Here is a 14,690-nt window from a genome sequence, read left to right as displayed (position 1 = left end):
GTTTGTGTGTGTGAGTGTGTGTGTGTCTGTGTCTATGTGCTTGTGTGTGTGTGTGTCTGTGTGTGTGTGAGTGTGTGTGTGTCTGTGTGAGTGTGAGTGTCTTTGTCTCTGTGTGTGTCTGTGTGTGTGTGTGTGTGTGTCTGTGTCTGTGTGTTTGTGTCTGTGTGTGAGTGTGTATCAGTGTAAGTGTGTTTGTGTGTGTGTCTGTGTTTGTCTGTGAGTGTGTGTGTCTGTGTGAGTGTGTGTGTCTGTGTCTGTGTGTCTGTGTGTGTGTCTATTTGTGTGTGTGTCAGTGTAATTGTGTCTGTGGGTGTGTGTGTGTCTGTGTGAGTGTGTGTGTCTGTGTGTGTCTGTGTGTGTGTGTCTGTGTGTTTGTGTGTGTGAGTGTGTGTGTCTGTGTCTATGTGCTTGTGTGTGTGTGTGTGTCTGTGTGTGTGTGAGTGTGTGTGTGTCTGTGTCTATGTGCTTGTGTGTGTGTGTGTCTGTGTGTGTGTGAGTGTGTGTGTGTCTGTGTGAGTGTGAGTGTCTTTGTCTCTGTGTGTGTCTGTGTGTGTGTGAGTGTGTGTGTCTGTGTCTGTGTGTTTGTGTCTGTGTGTGAGTGTGTATCAGTGTAAGTGTGTTTGTGTGTGTGTCTGTGTTTGTCTATTTGTGTGTGTGTCAGTGTAAGTGTGTCTGTGGGTGTGTGTGTGTCTGTGTGAGTGTGTGTGTCTGTGTGTGTCTGTGTGTGTGTGTGTGAATGTGTGTGTCTGTGTCTATGTGCTTGTGTCTGTGTGTGTGTGTCTGTGTGTGTGTGAGTGTGTGTGTCTGTGTCTGTGTGAGTGTCTGTGTGAGTGTGTGTGTCTGTGTCTTTGTGTGTGAGTCTGTGTGTGTGTGAGTGTGTGTCAGTCTGTGTCTGTGTGTTTGTGTCTGTGTGTGAGTGTGTGTGACAGTGTGTGTGTCTCTGCGTGTGTGAGTGTGTGTGTCTGTGTCTGTGTGTGTGTCTGTGTGTGTGTCTGTGTCTGTGTGTGTGTGTGTCTTTGTCTGTGTATGTGTCTGAGTGTGTGTGTCTGTGTCTGTGTGTCTGTGTCTGTGTGAGTGTGCGTGTCTGTGTCTGTGTGTGTGTGTCTTTGTGTGTGTCAGTGTAAGTGTGTGTGTGTCTGTGTCTGTGTGTGTGTCAGAGTAAATGTGTCTGTGTGTGTCTGTGTGTGTCTGTGAGTGTGTGTGTCTGTATGTGTGTGTGTCAGAGTAAATGTGTCTGTGTGTGTCTGTGTGTGTCTGTGAGTGTGTGTGTCTGAGTCTGTGTGTGTGTCAGTGTAACTGTGTGTGTGAGTGTGAGTGTGTGGGTGTCTGTGCGAGTGTGTGTGTATGTGTGTGTGTGTCTGTGCGAGTGTGTGTGTCTGTGTCTGTGTGTGTGTGTGTCTGTGTGTGTCTGTGAGTGTGTGTGTCTGTGTCTGTGTGTGTATCTGTGTGTGTGAGTGTGTGTGTCTGTGTGTGTGTGTGTGTCTGTGAATGTGTGTGTCTTTGTCTGTGTTTGTGTCTGTCTGTGTCTGTGTGTGTGTTTGTGAGTGTGTATGTCTGTGTCTGTGGGTGTGTTTGTGTGTCTGTGTGAGTGTGTGTGTCTGTGTCTGTATGTGTGTCTGTTTGTGTGTGAGTGTCTGTGTCTGTGTGTGTGTCTGTGTGTGTGAGTGTGTGTGTATGTGTCTGTGTGTTTGTGTCTGTGTGTGAGTGTGTATCAGTGTAAGTGTGTTTGTGTGTGTGTCTGTGTTTGTCTGTGAGTGTGTGTCTCTGTGTCTGTGTGTGTGTGTCTGTGTCTGTGTGTCTGTGTGTGTGTCTATTTGTGTGTGTGTCAGTGTAAGTGTGTCTGTGGGTGTGTTGTGTCTGTGTGTGTGTGTGAATGTGTGTGTCTGTGTCTATGTGCTTGTGTCTGTGTGTGTGTGTCTGTGTGTGTGTGAGTGTGTGCGTCTGAGTCTGTGTGTTTGTGTCTGTGTGTGAGTGTGTGTGTTTCTGTGTATGTCTGTGAGTGTGTGTGTCTGTGTCTGTGTGTGTGTCAATTGTGTGTATGTCAGTGTAAGTGTGTCTGTGGGTGTGTGTGTGTCTGTGTGAGTGTGTGTGTCTGTGTCTGTGTGTGTGTGTTTGTGTGTTTGTGTGTGTGAGTGTGTGTGTGTCTGTGTCTATGTGCTTGTGTGTGTGTGTGTGTCTCTGTGTGTGTGAGTGTGTCTGTGTGAGTGTGAGTGTCTGTGTCTGTGTGTGTGTGAGTGTGTGTGTCTGTGTCTGTGTGTTTGTGTCTGTGTGTGAGTGTGTATCAGTGTAAGTGTGTTTGTGTGTGTGTCTGTGTTTGTCTGTGAGTGTGTGTCTCTGTGTCTGTGTGTGTGTGTCTGTGTGAGTGTGTGTGTCTGTGTCTGTGTGTGTGTCAATTTGTGTTTGTGTCAGTGTAAGTGTGTCTGTGGGTGTGTGTGTGTCTGTGTGAGTGTGTGTGTCTGCGTGTGTGTGTCTGTGTGTGTGTGTGAATGTGTGTGTCTGTGTCTATGTGCTTGTGTCTGTGTCTCTGTGTCTGTGTGTGTGAGTGTGTGTGTCTGTGTCTTTGTGAGTGTCTGTGTGAGTGTGTGTGTCTGTGTCTTTGTGTGTGTGTCTGTGTGTGTGTGAGTGTGTGTGAGTCTGTGTCTGTGTGTTTGTGTCTGTGTGTGAGTGTGTGTGACAGTGTGTGTGTCTCTGCGTGTGTGAGCGTGAGTGTGTGTGTCTGTGTCTGTGTGTGTGTGTGTCTGTGTGTGTGTCTGCTTGTGTGAGTGTGTGTGTCTGTGTCTATGTGTTTGTGTCTGTGTGTGTGTGTCTGTGTAAGTGTGTGTGTGCGTTTGTGTGTGTCTGTGAGTGTGTGTGTCTGTGTGTGTGTGAGTGTGTGTGTGTGTGAGTGTGTGTGTCTGTGTCTGTGTGTGTATGTGAGTGTGTGTGTCTGTGTGTGTGTCTGTGTGTGTGTGTGTGTCTGTGTGTGTGGCTGTGTCTATGTGTTTGTGTCTGTGAGTATGTGTGTCTGTGTCTTTGACAGTGTAAGTGTGTGTGTGTGTCTGTGTGTGTGAGAGTGTTTGTGTCTGTGTCTGTTTGTGTGTGTCTGTGTGAGTGTGTGTGTGTTTGTGTCTGTGTCTGTGTGTGTGTGTTTCTGTGTATGTCGGTGAGTGTGTGTGTCTGTGTCTGTGTGTGTGTCATTTGTGTGTGTGTCAGTGTAAGTGTGTCTGTGGTTGTGTGTGTGTGTGTCTGTGTGAGTGTGTGTGTCTGTGTGTGTGTGTGTCTGTGTGTTTGTGTGTGTGAGTGTGTGTGTCTGTGTCTATGTGCTTGTGTGTGTGTGTGTGTCTGTGTGTGTGTGAGTGTGTGTGTGTCTGTGTGAGTGTGAGTGTATGTGTCTGTGTGTGTGTCTGTGTGTGTGAGTGTGTGTGTCTGTGTCTGTGTGTTTGTGTCTGTGTGTGAGTGTGTATCAGTGTAAGTGTGTTTGTGTGTGTGTCTGTGTTTGTCTGTGAGTGTGTGTCTCTGTGTCTGTGTGTGTGTGTGCCTGTGTGAGTGTGTGTGTCTGTGTCTGTGTGTCTGTGTGTGTGTCTATTTGTGTGTGTGTCAGTGTAAGTGTGTCTGTGGGTGTGTGTGGGTCTGTGTGAGTGTGTGTGTCTGTGTGTGTCTGTGTGTGTGTGAGTGTGTGTGAGTGTGTCTGTGTGAGTGTGAGTGTCTCTGTCTGTGTGTGTGTGTGTGAGTGTGTGTGTCTGTGTCTGTGTGTTTGTGTCTGTGTGTGAGTGTGTATCAGTGTAAGTGTGTTTGTGTGTGTGTCTGTGTTTGTCTGTGAGTGTGTGTCTCTGTGTCTGTGTGTGTGTGTCTGTGTGAGTGTGTGTGTCTGTGTCTGTGTGTCTGTGTGTGTGTCTATTTGTGTGTGTGTCAGTGTAAGTGTGTCTGTGGGTGTGTGTGTGTCTGTGTGAGTGTGTGTGTCTGCGTGTGTGTGTCTGTGTGTGTATGAATGTGTGTGTCTGTGTCTATGTGCTTGTGTCTGTGTGTGTGTTTCTGTGTATGTCTGTGAGTGTGTGTGTCTGTGTCTGTGTGTGTGTCATTTGTGTGTGTGTCAGTGTAAGTGTGTCTGTGGGTGTGTGTGTGTGTCTGTGTGAGTGTGTGTGTCTGTGTCTGTGTGTGTGTGTCTGTGTGTTTGTGTGTGTGAGTGTGTTTGTCTGTGTCTATGTGCTTGTGTGTGTGTGCCTGTGTGTGTGTGAGTGTGTGTGTGTGTCTGTGTGAGTGTGAGTGTCTGTGTCTCTGTGTGTGTCTGTGTGTGTGTGAGTGTGTGTGTCTGTGTCTGTGTGTTTGTCTCTGTGTGTGAGTGTGAGTGTCTGTGTCTCTGTGTGTGTCTGTGTGTGTGTGAGTGTGTGTGTCTGTGTCTGTGTGTTTGTGTCTGTGTCTGTGTGTGTGTCAGAGTAAATGTGTCTGTGTGTGTCTGTGTGTGTCTGTGAGTGTGTGTGTCTGAGTCTGTGTGTGTGTCAGTGTAACTGTGTGTGTGAGTGTGAGTGTGTGGGTGTCTGTGCGAGTGTGTGTGTCTGTGTGTGTGTGTGTGTCTGTGCGAGTGTGTGTGTCTGTGTCTGTGTGTGTGTGTGTCTGTGTGTGTCTGTGAGTGTGTGTGTCTGTGTCTGTGTGTGTGTCTGTGTGTGTGAGTGTGTGTGTCTGTGTGTGTGTGTGTCTGTGAATGTGTGTGTCTTTGTCTGTGTTTGTGTCTGTCTGTGTCTGTGTGTGTGTTTGTGAGTGTGTATGTCTGTGTATGTGGGTGTGTTTGTGTGTCTGTGTGGGTGTGTGTGTCTGTGTCTGTATGTGTGTCTGTTTGTGTGTGAGTGTCTGTGTCTGTGTGTGTGTCTGTTTGTGTGTGAGTGTCTGTGTCTGTGTGTGTGTCTGTGTCTGTGTGTGTGTCTGTGTGTGTGTGTGTGTGTCTGTGTGAGTGTGTGTGTCTGTGTATGTGGGTGTGTTTGTGTGTCTGTGTGGGTGTGTGTGTCTGTGTCTGTATGTGTGTCTGTTTGTGTGTGAGTGTCTGTGTCTGTGTGTGTGTCTGTTTGTGTGTGAGTGTCTGTGTCTGTGTGTGTGTCTGTGTCTGTGTGTGTGTCTGTGTGTGTGTGTGTGTGTCTGTGTGAGTGTGTGTGTCTGTGTGTGTGTGTGTCTGTGAATGTGTGTGTCTTTGTCTGTGTTTGTGTCTGTCTGTGTCTGTGTGTGTGTTTGTGAGTGTGTATGTCTGTGTATGTGGGTGTGTTTGTGTGTCTGTGTGGGTGTGTGTGTCTGTGTCTGTATGTGTGTCTGTTTGTGTGTGAGTGTCTGTGTCTGTGTGTGTGTCTGTTTGTGTGTGAGTGTCTGTGTCTGTGTGTGTGTCTGTGTGTGTGTGTGTGTGTCTGTGTGAGTGTGTGTGTCTGTGTCTGTGTGTCTGTGTGTGTGTCAATTTGTGTGTGTGTCAGTGTAAGTGTGTCTGTGGGTGTGTGTGTGTCTGTGTGAGTGTGTGTGTCTGCGTGTGTGTGTCTGTGTGTGTGTGTGAATGTGTGTGTGTGTCTGTGTCTGTGTGTGTATGTGAGTGTGTGTGTCTGTGTGTGTGTCTGTGTGTGTGTCTGTGTGTGTGTGTGTGTGTCTGTGTGAGTGTGTGTGTCTGTGTCTGTGTGTCTGTGTGTGTGTCAATTTGTGTGTGTGTCAGTGTAAGTGTGTCTGTGGGTGTGTGTGTGTCTGTGTGAGTGTGTGTGTCTGCGTGTGTGTGTCTGTGTGTGTGTGTGAATGTGTGTCTGTGTCTATGTGCTTGTGTCTGTGTCTCTGTGTCTGTGTGTGTGTGAGTGTGTGTGTCTGTGTCTTTGTGAGTGTCTGTGTGAGTGTGTGTGTCTGTGTCTTTGTGTGTGTGTCTGTGTGTGTGTGAGTGTGTGTGAGTCTGTGTCTGTGTGTGAGTGTGTGTGACAGTGTGTGTGTCTCTGCGTGTGTGAGCGTGAGTGTGTGTGTCTGTGTCTGTGTGTGTGTGTGTCTGTGTGTGTGTCTGCTTGTGTGAGTGTGTGTGTCTGTGTCTATGTGTTTGTGTCTGTGTGTGTGTGTCTGTGTAAGTGTGTGTGTGCGTTTGTGTGTGTCTGTGAGTGTGTGTGTCTGTGTGTGTGTGAGTGTGTGTGTGTGAGTGTGTGTGTCTGTGTCTGTGTGTGTATGTGAATGTGTGTGTCTGTGTGTGTGTCTGTGTGTGTGTGTCTGTGTGTGTGTGGCTGTGTCTATGTGTTTGTGTCTGTGAGTATGTGTGTCTGTGTCTTTGTCAGTGTAAGTGTGTGTGTGTGTCGGTGTGTGTGTGAGTGTTTGTGTCTGTGTCTGTTTGTGTGTGTCTGTGTGAGTGTGTGTGTGTCTGTGTCTGTGTGTGTGTGTTTCTGTGTATGTCTGTGAGTGTGTGTGTCTGTGTCTGTGTTTGTGTCATTTGTGTGTGTGTCAGTGTAAGTGTGTCTGTGGGTGTGTGTGTGTCTGTGTGAGTGTGTGTCTGTGTCTGTGTGTGTGTGTCTGTGTGTTTGTGTGTGTGAGAGTGTGTATCTGTGTCTATGTGCTTGTGTGTGTGTGTCTGTGTGTGTGTGAGTGTGTGTGTGTTTGTGTGAGTGTGAGTGTCTGTGTCTGTGTGTGTGTCTGTGTGTGTGTGAGTGTGTGTGTCTGTGTCTGTGTGTTTGTGTCTGTGTGTGAGTGTGTATCAGTGTAAGTGTGTTTGTGTGTGTGTCTGTGTTTGTCTGTGAGTGTGTGTCTCTGTGTCTGTGTGTGTGTGTGCCTGTGTGAGTGTGTGTGTCTGTGTCTGTGTGTCTGTGTGTGTGTCTATTTGTGTGTGTGTCAGTGTAAGTGTGTCTGTGGGTGTGTGTGGGTCTGTGTGAGTGTGTGTGTCTGTGTGTGTCTGTGTGTGTGTGAGTGTGTGTGAGTGTGTCTGTGTGAGTGTGAGTGTCTGTGTCTGTGTGTGTGTCTGTGTGTGTGTGAGTGTGTGTGTCTGTGTCTGTGTGTTTGTGTCTGTGTGTGAGTGTGTATCAGTGTAAGTGTGTTTGTGTGTGTGTCTGTGTTTGTCTGTGAGTGTGTGTCTCTGTGTCTGTGTGTGTGTGTCTGTGTGAGTGTGTGTGTCTGTGTCTGTGTGTCTGTGTGTGTGTCTATTTGTGTGTGTGTCAGTGTAAGTGTGTCTGTGGGTGTGTGTGTGTCTGTGTGAGTGTGTGTGTCTGCGTGTGTTTGTCTGTGTGTGTGTGTGAATGTGTGTGTCTGTGTCTATGTGCTTGTGTCTGTGTGTGTGTGTCTGTGTGTGTGTGAGTGTCTGTGTGAGTGTGTGTGTCTGTGTCTTTGTGTGTGTGTCTGTGTGTGTGTGAGTGTGTGTGAGTCTGTGTCTGTGTGTGAGTGTGTGTGACAGTGTGTGTGTCTCTGCGTGTGTGAGCGTGAGTGTGTGTGTATGTGTCTGTGTGTGTGTGTGTCTGTGTGTGTGTCTGCTTGTGTGAGTGTGTGTGTCTTTGTCTATGTGTTTGTGTCTGTGTGTGTGTCTGTGTAAGTGTGTGTGTGCGTTTGTGTGTGTCTGTGAGTGTGTGTGTCTGTGTGTGTGAGTTTGTGTGTGTGTGAGTGTGTGTGTCTGTGTCTGTGTGTGTATGTGAGTGTGTGTGTCTGTGTGTGTGTCTGTGTGTGTGTCTGTGTGTGTGTGGCTGTGTCTATGTGTTTGTGTCTGTGAGTATGTGTGTCTGTGTCTTTGTCAGTGTAAGTGTGTGTGTGTGTCGGTGTGTGTGTGTGGGTGTTTGTGTCTGTGTCTGTTTGTGTGTGTCTGTGTGAGTGTGTGTGTGTCTGTGTCTGTGTCTGTGTGTGTGTGTTTCTGTGTATGTCTGTGAATGTGTGTGTCTGTGTCTGTGTGTGTGTCATTTGTGTGTGTGTCAGTGTAAGTGTGTCTGTGGGTGTGTGTGTGTGTCTGTGTGAGTGTGTGTGTCTGTGTCTGTGTGTGTGTGTCTGTGTGTTTGTGTGTGTGAGTGTGTGTGTGTCTGTGTCTATGTGCTTGTGTGTGTGTGTGTCTGTGTGTGTGTGAGTGTGTGTGTGTCTGTGTGAGTGTGAGTGTCTTTGTCTCTGTGTGTGTCTGTGTGTGTGTGTGTGTGTCTGTGTCTGTGTGTTTGTGTCTGTGTGTGAGTGTGTATCAGTGTAAGTGTGTTTGTGTGTGTGTCTGTGTTTGTCTGTGAGTGTGTGTGTCTGTGTGAGTGTGTGTGTCTGTGTCTGTGTGTCTGTGTGTGTGTCTATTTGTGTGTGTGTCAGTGTAAGTGTGTCTGTGGGTGTGTGTGTGTCTGTGTGAGTGTGTGTGTCTGTGTGTGTCTGTGTGTGTGTGTCTGTGTGTTTGTGTGTGTGAGTGTGTGTGTCTGTGTCTATGTGCTTGTGTGTGTGTGTGTGTCTGTGTGTGTGTGAGTGTGTGTGTGTCTGTGTCTATGTGCTTGTGTGTGTGTGTGTGTCTGTGTGTGTGTGAGTGTGTGTGTGTCTGTGTGAGTGTGAGTGTCTTTGTCTCTGTGTGTGTCTGTGTGTGTGTGAGTGTGTGTGTCTGTGTCTGTGTGTTTGTGTCTGTGTGTGAGTGTGTATCAGTGTAAGTGTGTTTGTGTGTGTGTCTGTGTTTGTCTATTTGTGTGTGTGTCAGTGTAAGTGTGTCTGTGGGTGTGTGTGGGTCTGTGTGAGTGTGTGTGTCTGTGTGTGTCTGTGTGTGTGAGTGTGTGTGAGTGTGTCTGTGTGAGTGTGAGTGTCTGTGTCTGTGTGTGTGTCTGTGTGTGTGTGAGTGTGTGTGTCTGTGTCTGTGTGTTTGTGTCTGTGTGTGAGTGTGTATCAGTGTAAGTGTGTTTGTGTGTGTGTCTGTGTTTGTCTGTGAGTGTGTGTCTCTGTGTCTGTGTGTGTGTGTCTGTGTGAGTGTGTGTGTCTGTGTCTGTGTGTCTGTGTGTGTGTCTATTTGTGTGTGTGTCGGTGTAAGTGTGTCTGTGGGTGTGTGTGTGTCTGTGTGAGTGTGTGTGTCTGCGTGTATTTGTCTGTGTGTGTGTGTGAATGTGTGTGTCTGTGTCTATGTGCTTGTGTCTGTGTGTGTGTGTCTGTGTGTGTGTGAGTGTCTGTGTGAGTGTGTGTGTCTGTGTCTTTGTGTGTGTGTCTGTGTGTGTGTGAGTGTGTGTGAGTCTGTGTCTGTGTGTGAGTGTGTGTGACAGTGTGTGTGTCTCTGCGTGTGTGAGCGTGAGTGTGTGTGTATGTGTCTGTGTGTGTGTGTGTCTGTGTGTGTGTCTGCTTGTGTGAGTGTGTGTGTCTTTGTCTATGTGTTTGTGTCTGTGTGTGTGTCTGTGTAAGTGTGTGTGTGCGTTTGTGTGTGTCTGTGAGTGTGTGTGTCTGTGTGTGTGAGTTTGTGTGTGTGTGAGTGTGTGTGTCTGTGTCTGTGTGTGTATGTGAGTGTGTGTGTCTGTGTGTGTGTCTGTGTGTGTGTCTGTGTGTGTGTGGCTGTGTCTATGTGTTTGTGTCTGTGAGTATGTGTGTCTGTGTCTTTGTCAGTGTAAGTGTGTGTGTGTGTCGGTGTGTGTGTGTGGGTGTTTGTGTCTGTGTCTGTTTGTGTGTGTCTGTGTGAGTGTGTGTGTGTCTGTGTCTGTGTCTGTGTGTGTGTGTTTCTGTGTATGTCTGTGAATGTGTGTGTCTGTGTCTGTGTGTGTGTCATTTGTGTGTGTGTCAGTGTAAGTGTGTCTGTGGGTGTGTGTGTGTGTCTGTGTGAGTGTGTGTGTCTGTGTCTGTGTGTGTGTGTCTGTGTGTTTGTGTGTGTGAGTGTGTGTGTGTCTGTGTCTATGTGCTTGTGTGTGTGTGTGTCTGTGTGTGTGTGAGTGTGTGTGTGTCTGTGTGAGTGTGAGTGTCTTTGTCTCTGTGTGTGTCTGTGTGTGTGTGTGTGTGTGTCTGTGTCTGTGTGTTTGTGTCTGTGTGTGAGTGTGTATCAGTGTAAGTGTGTTTGTGTGTGTGTCTGTGTTTGTCTGTGAGTGTGTGTGTCTGTGTGAGTGTGTGTGTCTGTGTCTGTGTGTCTGTGTGTGTGTCTATTTGTGTGTGTGTCAGTGTAATTGTGTCTGTGGGTGTGTGTGTGTCTGTGTGAGTGTGTGTGTCTGTGTGTGTCTGTGTGTGTGTGTCTGTGTGTTTGTGTGTGTGAGTGTGTGTGTCTGTGTCTATGTGCTTGTGTGTGTGTGTGTGTCTGTGTGTGTGTGAGTGTGTGTGTGTCTGTGTCTATGTGCTTGTGTGTGTGTGTGTCTGTGTGTGTGTGAGTGTGTGTGTGTCTGTGTGAGTGTGAGTGTCTTTGTCTCTGTGTGTGTCTGTGTGTGTGTGAGTGTGTGTGTCTGTGTCTGTGTGTTTGTGTCTGTGTGTGAGTGTGTATCAGTGTAAGTGTGTTTGTGTGTGTGTCTGTGTTTGTCTATTTGTGTGTGTGTCAGTGTAAGTGTGTCTGTGGGTGTGTGTGTGTCTGTGTGAGTGTGTGTGTCTGTGTGTGTCTGTGTGTGTGTGTGTGAATGTGTGTGTCTGTGTCTATGTGCTTGTGTCTGTGTGTGTGTGTCTGTGTGTGTGTGAGTGTGTGTGTCTGTGTCTGTGTGAGTGTCTGTGTGAGTGTGTGTGTCTGTGTCTTTGTGTGTGAGTCTGTGTGTGTGTGAGTGTGTGTCAGTCTGTGTCTGTGTGTTTGTGTCTGTGTGTGAGTGTGTGTGACAGTGTGTGTGTCTCTGCGTGTGTGAGTGTGTGTGTCTGTGTCTGTGTGTGTGTCTGTGTGTGTGTCTGTGTCTGTGTGTGTGTGTGTCTTTGTCTGTGTATGTGTCTGAGTGTGTGTGTCTGTGTCTGTGTGTCTGTGTCTGTGTGAGTGTGCGTGTCTGTGTCTGTGTGTGTGTGTCTTTGTGTGTGTCAGTGTAAGTGTGTGTGTGTCTGTGTCTGTGTGTGTGTCAGAGTAAATGTGTCTGTGTGTGTCTGTGTGTGTCTGTGAGTGTGTGTGTCTGTATGTGTGTGTGTCAGAGTAAATGTGTCTGTGTGTGTCTGTGTGTGTCTGTGAGTGTGTGTGTCTGAGTCTGTGTGTGTGTCAGTGTAACTGTGTGTGTGAGTGTGAGTGTGTGGGTGTCTGTGCGAGTGTGTGTGTATGTGTGTGTGTGTCTGTGCGAGTGTGTGTGTCTGTGTCTGTGTGTGTGTGTGTCTGTGTGTGTCTGTGAGTGTGTGTGTCTGTGTCTGTGTGTGTATCTGTGTGTGTGAGTGTGTGTGTCTGTGTGTGTGTGTGTGTCTGTGAATGTGTGTGTCTTTGTCTGTGTTTGTGTCTGTCTGTGTCTGTGTGTGTGTTTGTGAGTGTGTATGTCTGTGTCTGTGGGTGTGTTTGTGTGTCTGTGTGAGTGTGTGTGTCTGTGTCTGTATGTGTGTCTGTTTGTGTGTGAGTGTCTGTGTCTGTGTGTGTGTCTGTGTGTGTGAGTGTGTGTGTATGTGTCTGTGTGTTTGTGTCTGTGTGTGAGTGTGTATCAGTGTAAGTGTGTTTGTGTGTGTGTCTGTGTTTGTCTGTGAGTGTGTGTCTCTGTGTCTGTGTGTGTGTGTCTGTGTCTGTGTGTCTGTGTGTGTGTCTATTTGTGTGTGTGTCAGTGTAAGTGTGTCTGTGGGTGTGTTGTGTCTGTGTGTGTGTGTGAATGTGTGTGTCTGTGTCTATGTGCTTGTGTCTGTGTGTGTGTGTCTGTGTGTGTGTGAGTGTGTGCGTCTGAGTCTGTGTGTTTGTGTCTGTGTGTGAGTGTGTGTGTTTCTGTGTATGTCTGTGAGTGTGTGTGTCTGTGTGTGTGTGTGTGTCTGTGAATGTGTGTGTCTTTGTCTGTGTTTGTGTCTGTCTGTGTCTGTGTGTGTGTTTGTGAGTGTGTATGTCTGTGTCTGTGGGTGTGTTTGTGTGTCTGTGTGAGTGTGTGTGTCTGTGTCTGTATGTGTGTCTGTTTGTGTGTGAGTGTCTGTGTCTGTGTGTGTGTCTGTGTGTGTGAGTGTGTGTGTATGTGTCTGTGTGTTTGTGTCTGTGTGTGAGTGTGTATCAGTGTAAGTGTGTTTGTGTGTGTGTCTGTGTTTGTCTGTGAGTGTGTGTCTCTGTGTCTGTGTGTGTGTGTCTGTGTCTGTGTGTCTGTGTGTGTGTCTATTTGTGTGTGTGTCAGTGTAAGTGTGTCTGTGGGTGTGTTGTGTCTGTGTGTGTGTGTGAATGTGTGTGTCTGTGTCTATGTGCTTGTGTCTGTGTGTGTGTGTCTGTGTGTGTGTGAGTGTGTGCGTCTGAGTCTGTGTGTTTGTGTCTGTGTGTGAGTGTGTGTGTTTCTGTGTATGTCTGTGAGTGTGTGTGTCTGTGTCTGTGTGTGTGTCAATTGTGTGTATGTCAGTGTAAGTGTGTCTGTGGGTGTGTGTGTGTCTGTGTGAGTGTGTGTGTCTGTGTCTGTGTGTGTGTGTTTGTGTGTTTGTGTGTGTGAGTGTGTGTGTGTCTGTGTCTATGTGCTTGTGTGTGTGTGTGTGTCTCTGTGTGTGTGAGTGTGTCTGTGTGAGTGTGAGTGTCTGTGTCTGTGTGTGTGTGAGTGTGTGTGTCTGTGTCTGTGTGTTTGTGTCTGTGTGTGAGTGTGTATCAGTGTAAGTGTGTTTGTGTGTGTGTCTGTGTTTGTCTGTGAGTGTGTGTCTCTGTGTCTGTGTGTGTGTGTCTGTGTGAGTGTGTGTGTCTGTGTCTGTGTGTGTGTCAATTTGTGTTTGTGTCAGTGTAAGTGTGTCTGTGGGTGTGTGTGTGTCTGTGTGAGTGTGTGTGTCTGCGTGTGTGTGTCTGTGTGTGTGTGTGAATGTGTGTGTCTGTGTCTATGTGCTTGTGTCTGTGTCTCTGTGTCTGTGTGTGTGAGTGTGTGTGTCTGTGTCTTTGTGAGTGTCTGTGTGAGTGTGTGTGTCTGTGTCTTTGTGTGTGTGTCTGTGTGTGTGTGAGTGTGTGTGAGTCTGTGTCTGTGTGTTTGTGTCTGTGTGTGAGTGTGTGTGACAGTGTGTGTGTCTCTGCGTGTGTGAGCGTGAGTGTGTGTGTCTGTGTCTGTGTGTGTGTGTGTCTGTGTGTGTGTCTGCTTGTGTGAGTGTGTGTGTCTGTGTCTATGTGTTTGTGTCTGTGTGTGTGTGTCTGTGTAAGTGTGTGTGTGCGTTTGTGTGTGTCTGTGAGTGTGTGTGTCTGTGTGTGTGTGAGTGTGTGTGTGTGTGAGTGTGTGTGTCTGTGTCTGTGTGTGTATGTGAGTGTGTGTGTCTGTGTGTGTGTCTGTGTGTGTGTGTGTGTCTGTGTGTGTGGCTGTGTCTATGTGTTTGTGTCTGTGAGTATGTGTGTCTGTGTCTTTGACAGTGTAAGTGTGTGTGTGTGTCTGTGTGTGTGAGAGTGTTTGTGTCTGTGTCTGTTTGTGTGTGTCTGTGTGAGTGTGTGTGTGTTTGTGTCTGTGTCTGTGTGTGTGTGTTTCTGTGTATGTCGGTGAGTGTGTGTGTCTGTGTCTGTGTGTGTGTCATTTGTGTGTGTGTCAGTGTAAGTGTGTCTGTGGTTGTGTGTGTGTGTGTCTGTGTGAGTGTGTGTGTCTGTGTGTGTGTGTGTCTGTGTGTTTGTGTGTGTGAGTGTGTGTGTCTGTGTCTATGTGCTTGTGTGTGTGTGTGTGTCTGTGTGTGTGTGAGTGTGTGTGTGTCTGTGTGAGTGTGAGTGTATGTGTCTGTGTGTGTGTCTGTGTGTGTGAGTGTGTGTGTCTGTGTCTGTGTGTTTGTGTCTGTGTGTGAGTGTGTATCAGTGTAAGTGTGTTTGTGTGTGTGTCTGTGTTTGTCTGTGAGTGTGTGTCTCTGTGTCTGTGTGTGTGTGTGCCTGTGTGAGTGTGTGTGTCTGTGTCTGTGTGTCTGTGTGTGTGTCTATTTGTGTGTGTGTCAGTGTAAGTGTGTCTGTGGGTGTGTGTGGGTCTGTGTGAGTGTGTGTGTCTGTGTGTGTCTGTGTGTGTGTGAGTGTGTGTGAGTGTGTCTGTGTGAGTGTGAGTGTCTCTGTCTGTGTGTGTGTGTGTGAGTGTGTGTGTCTGTGTCTGTGTGTTTGTGTCTGTGTGTGAGTGTGTATCAGTGTAAGTGTGTTTGTGTGTGTGTCTGTGTTTGTCTGTGAGTGTGTGTCTCTGTGTCTGTGTGTGTGTGTCTGTGTGAGTGTGTGTGTCTGTGTCTGTGTGTCTGTGTGTGTGTCTATTTGTGTGTGTGTCAGTGTAAGTGTGTCTGTGGGTGTGTGTGTGTCTGTGTGAGTGTGTGTGTCTGCGTGTGTGTGTCTGTGTGTGTATGAATGTGTGTGTCTGTGTCTATGTGCTTGTGTCTGTGTGTGTGTTTCTGTGTATGTCTGTGAGTGTGTGTGTCTGTGTCTGTGTGTGTGTCATTTGTGTGTGTGTCAGTGTAAGTGTGTCTGTGGGTGTGTGTGTGTGTCTGTGTGAGTGTGTGTGTCTGTGTCTGTGTGTGTGTGTCTGTGTGTTTGTGTGTGTGAGTGTGTTTGTCTGTGTCTATGTGCTTGTGTGTGTGTGCCTGTGTGTGTGTGAGTGTGTGTGTGTGTCTGTGTGAGTGTGAGTGTCTGTGTCTCTGTGTGTGTCTGTGTGTGTGTGAGTGTGTGTGTCTGTGTCTGTGTGTTTGTCTCTGTGTGTGAGTGTGAGTGTCTGTGTCTCTGTGTGTGTCTGTGTGTGTGTGAGTGTGTGTGTCTGTGTCTGTGTGTTTGTGTCTGTGTCTGTGTGTGTGTCAGA

This window comes from Hemitrygon akajei, chromosome 28, assembly GCF_048418815.1.
Source record: "Hemitrygon akajei chromosome 28, sHemAka1.3, whole genome shotgun sequence".
Lineage (NCBI taxonomy): Eukaryota > Metazoa > Chordata > Chondrichthyes > Myliobatiformes > Dasyatidae > Hemitrygon > Hemitrygon akajei.
The sequence above is the reverse complement of the archived record's forward strand: the minus strand, read 5'-3'. Positions refer to the sequence as shown.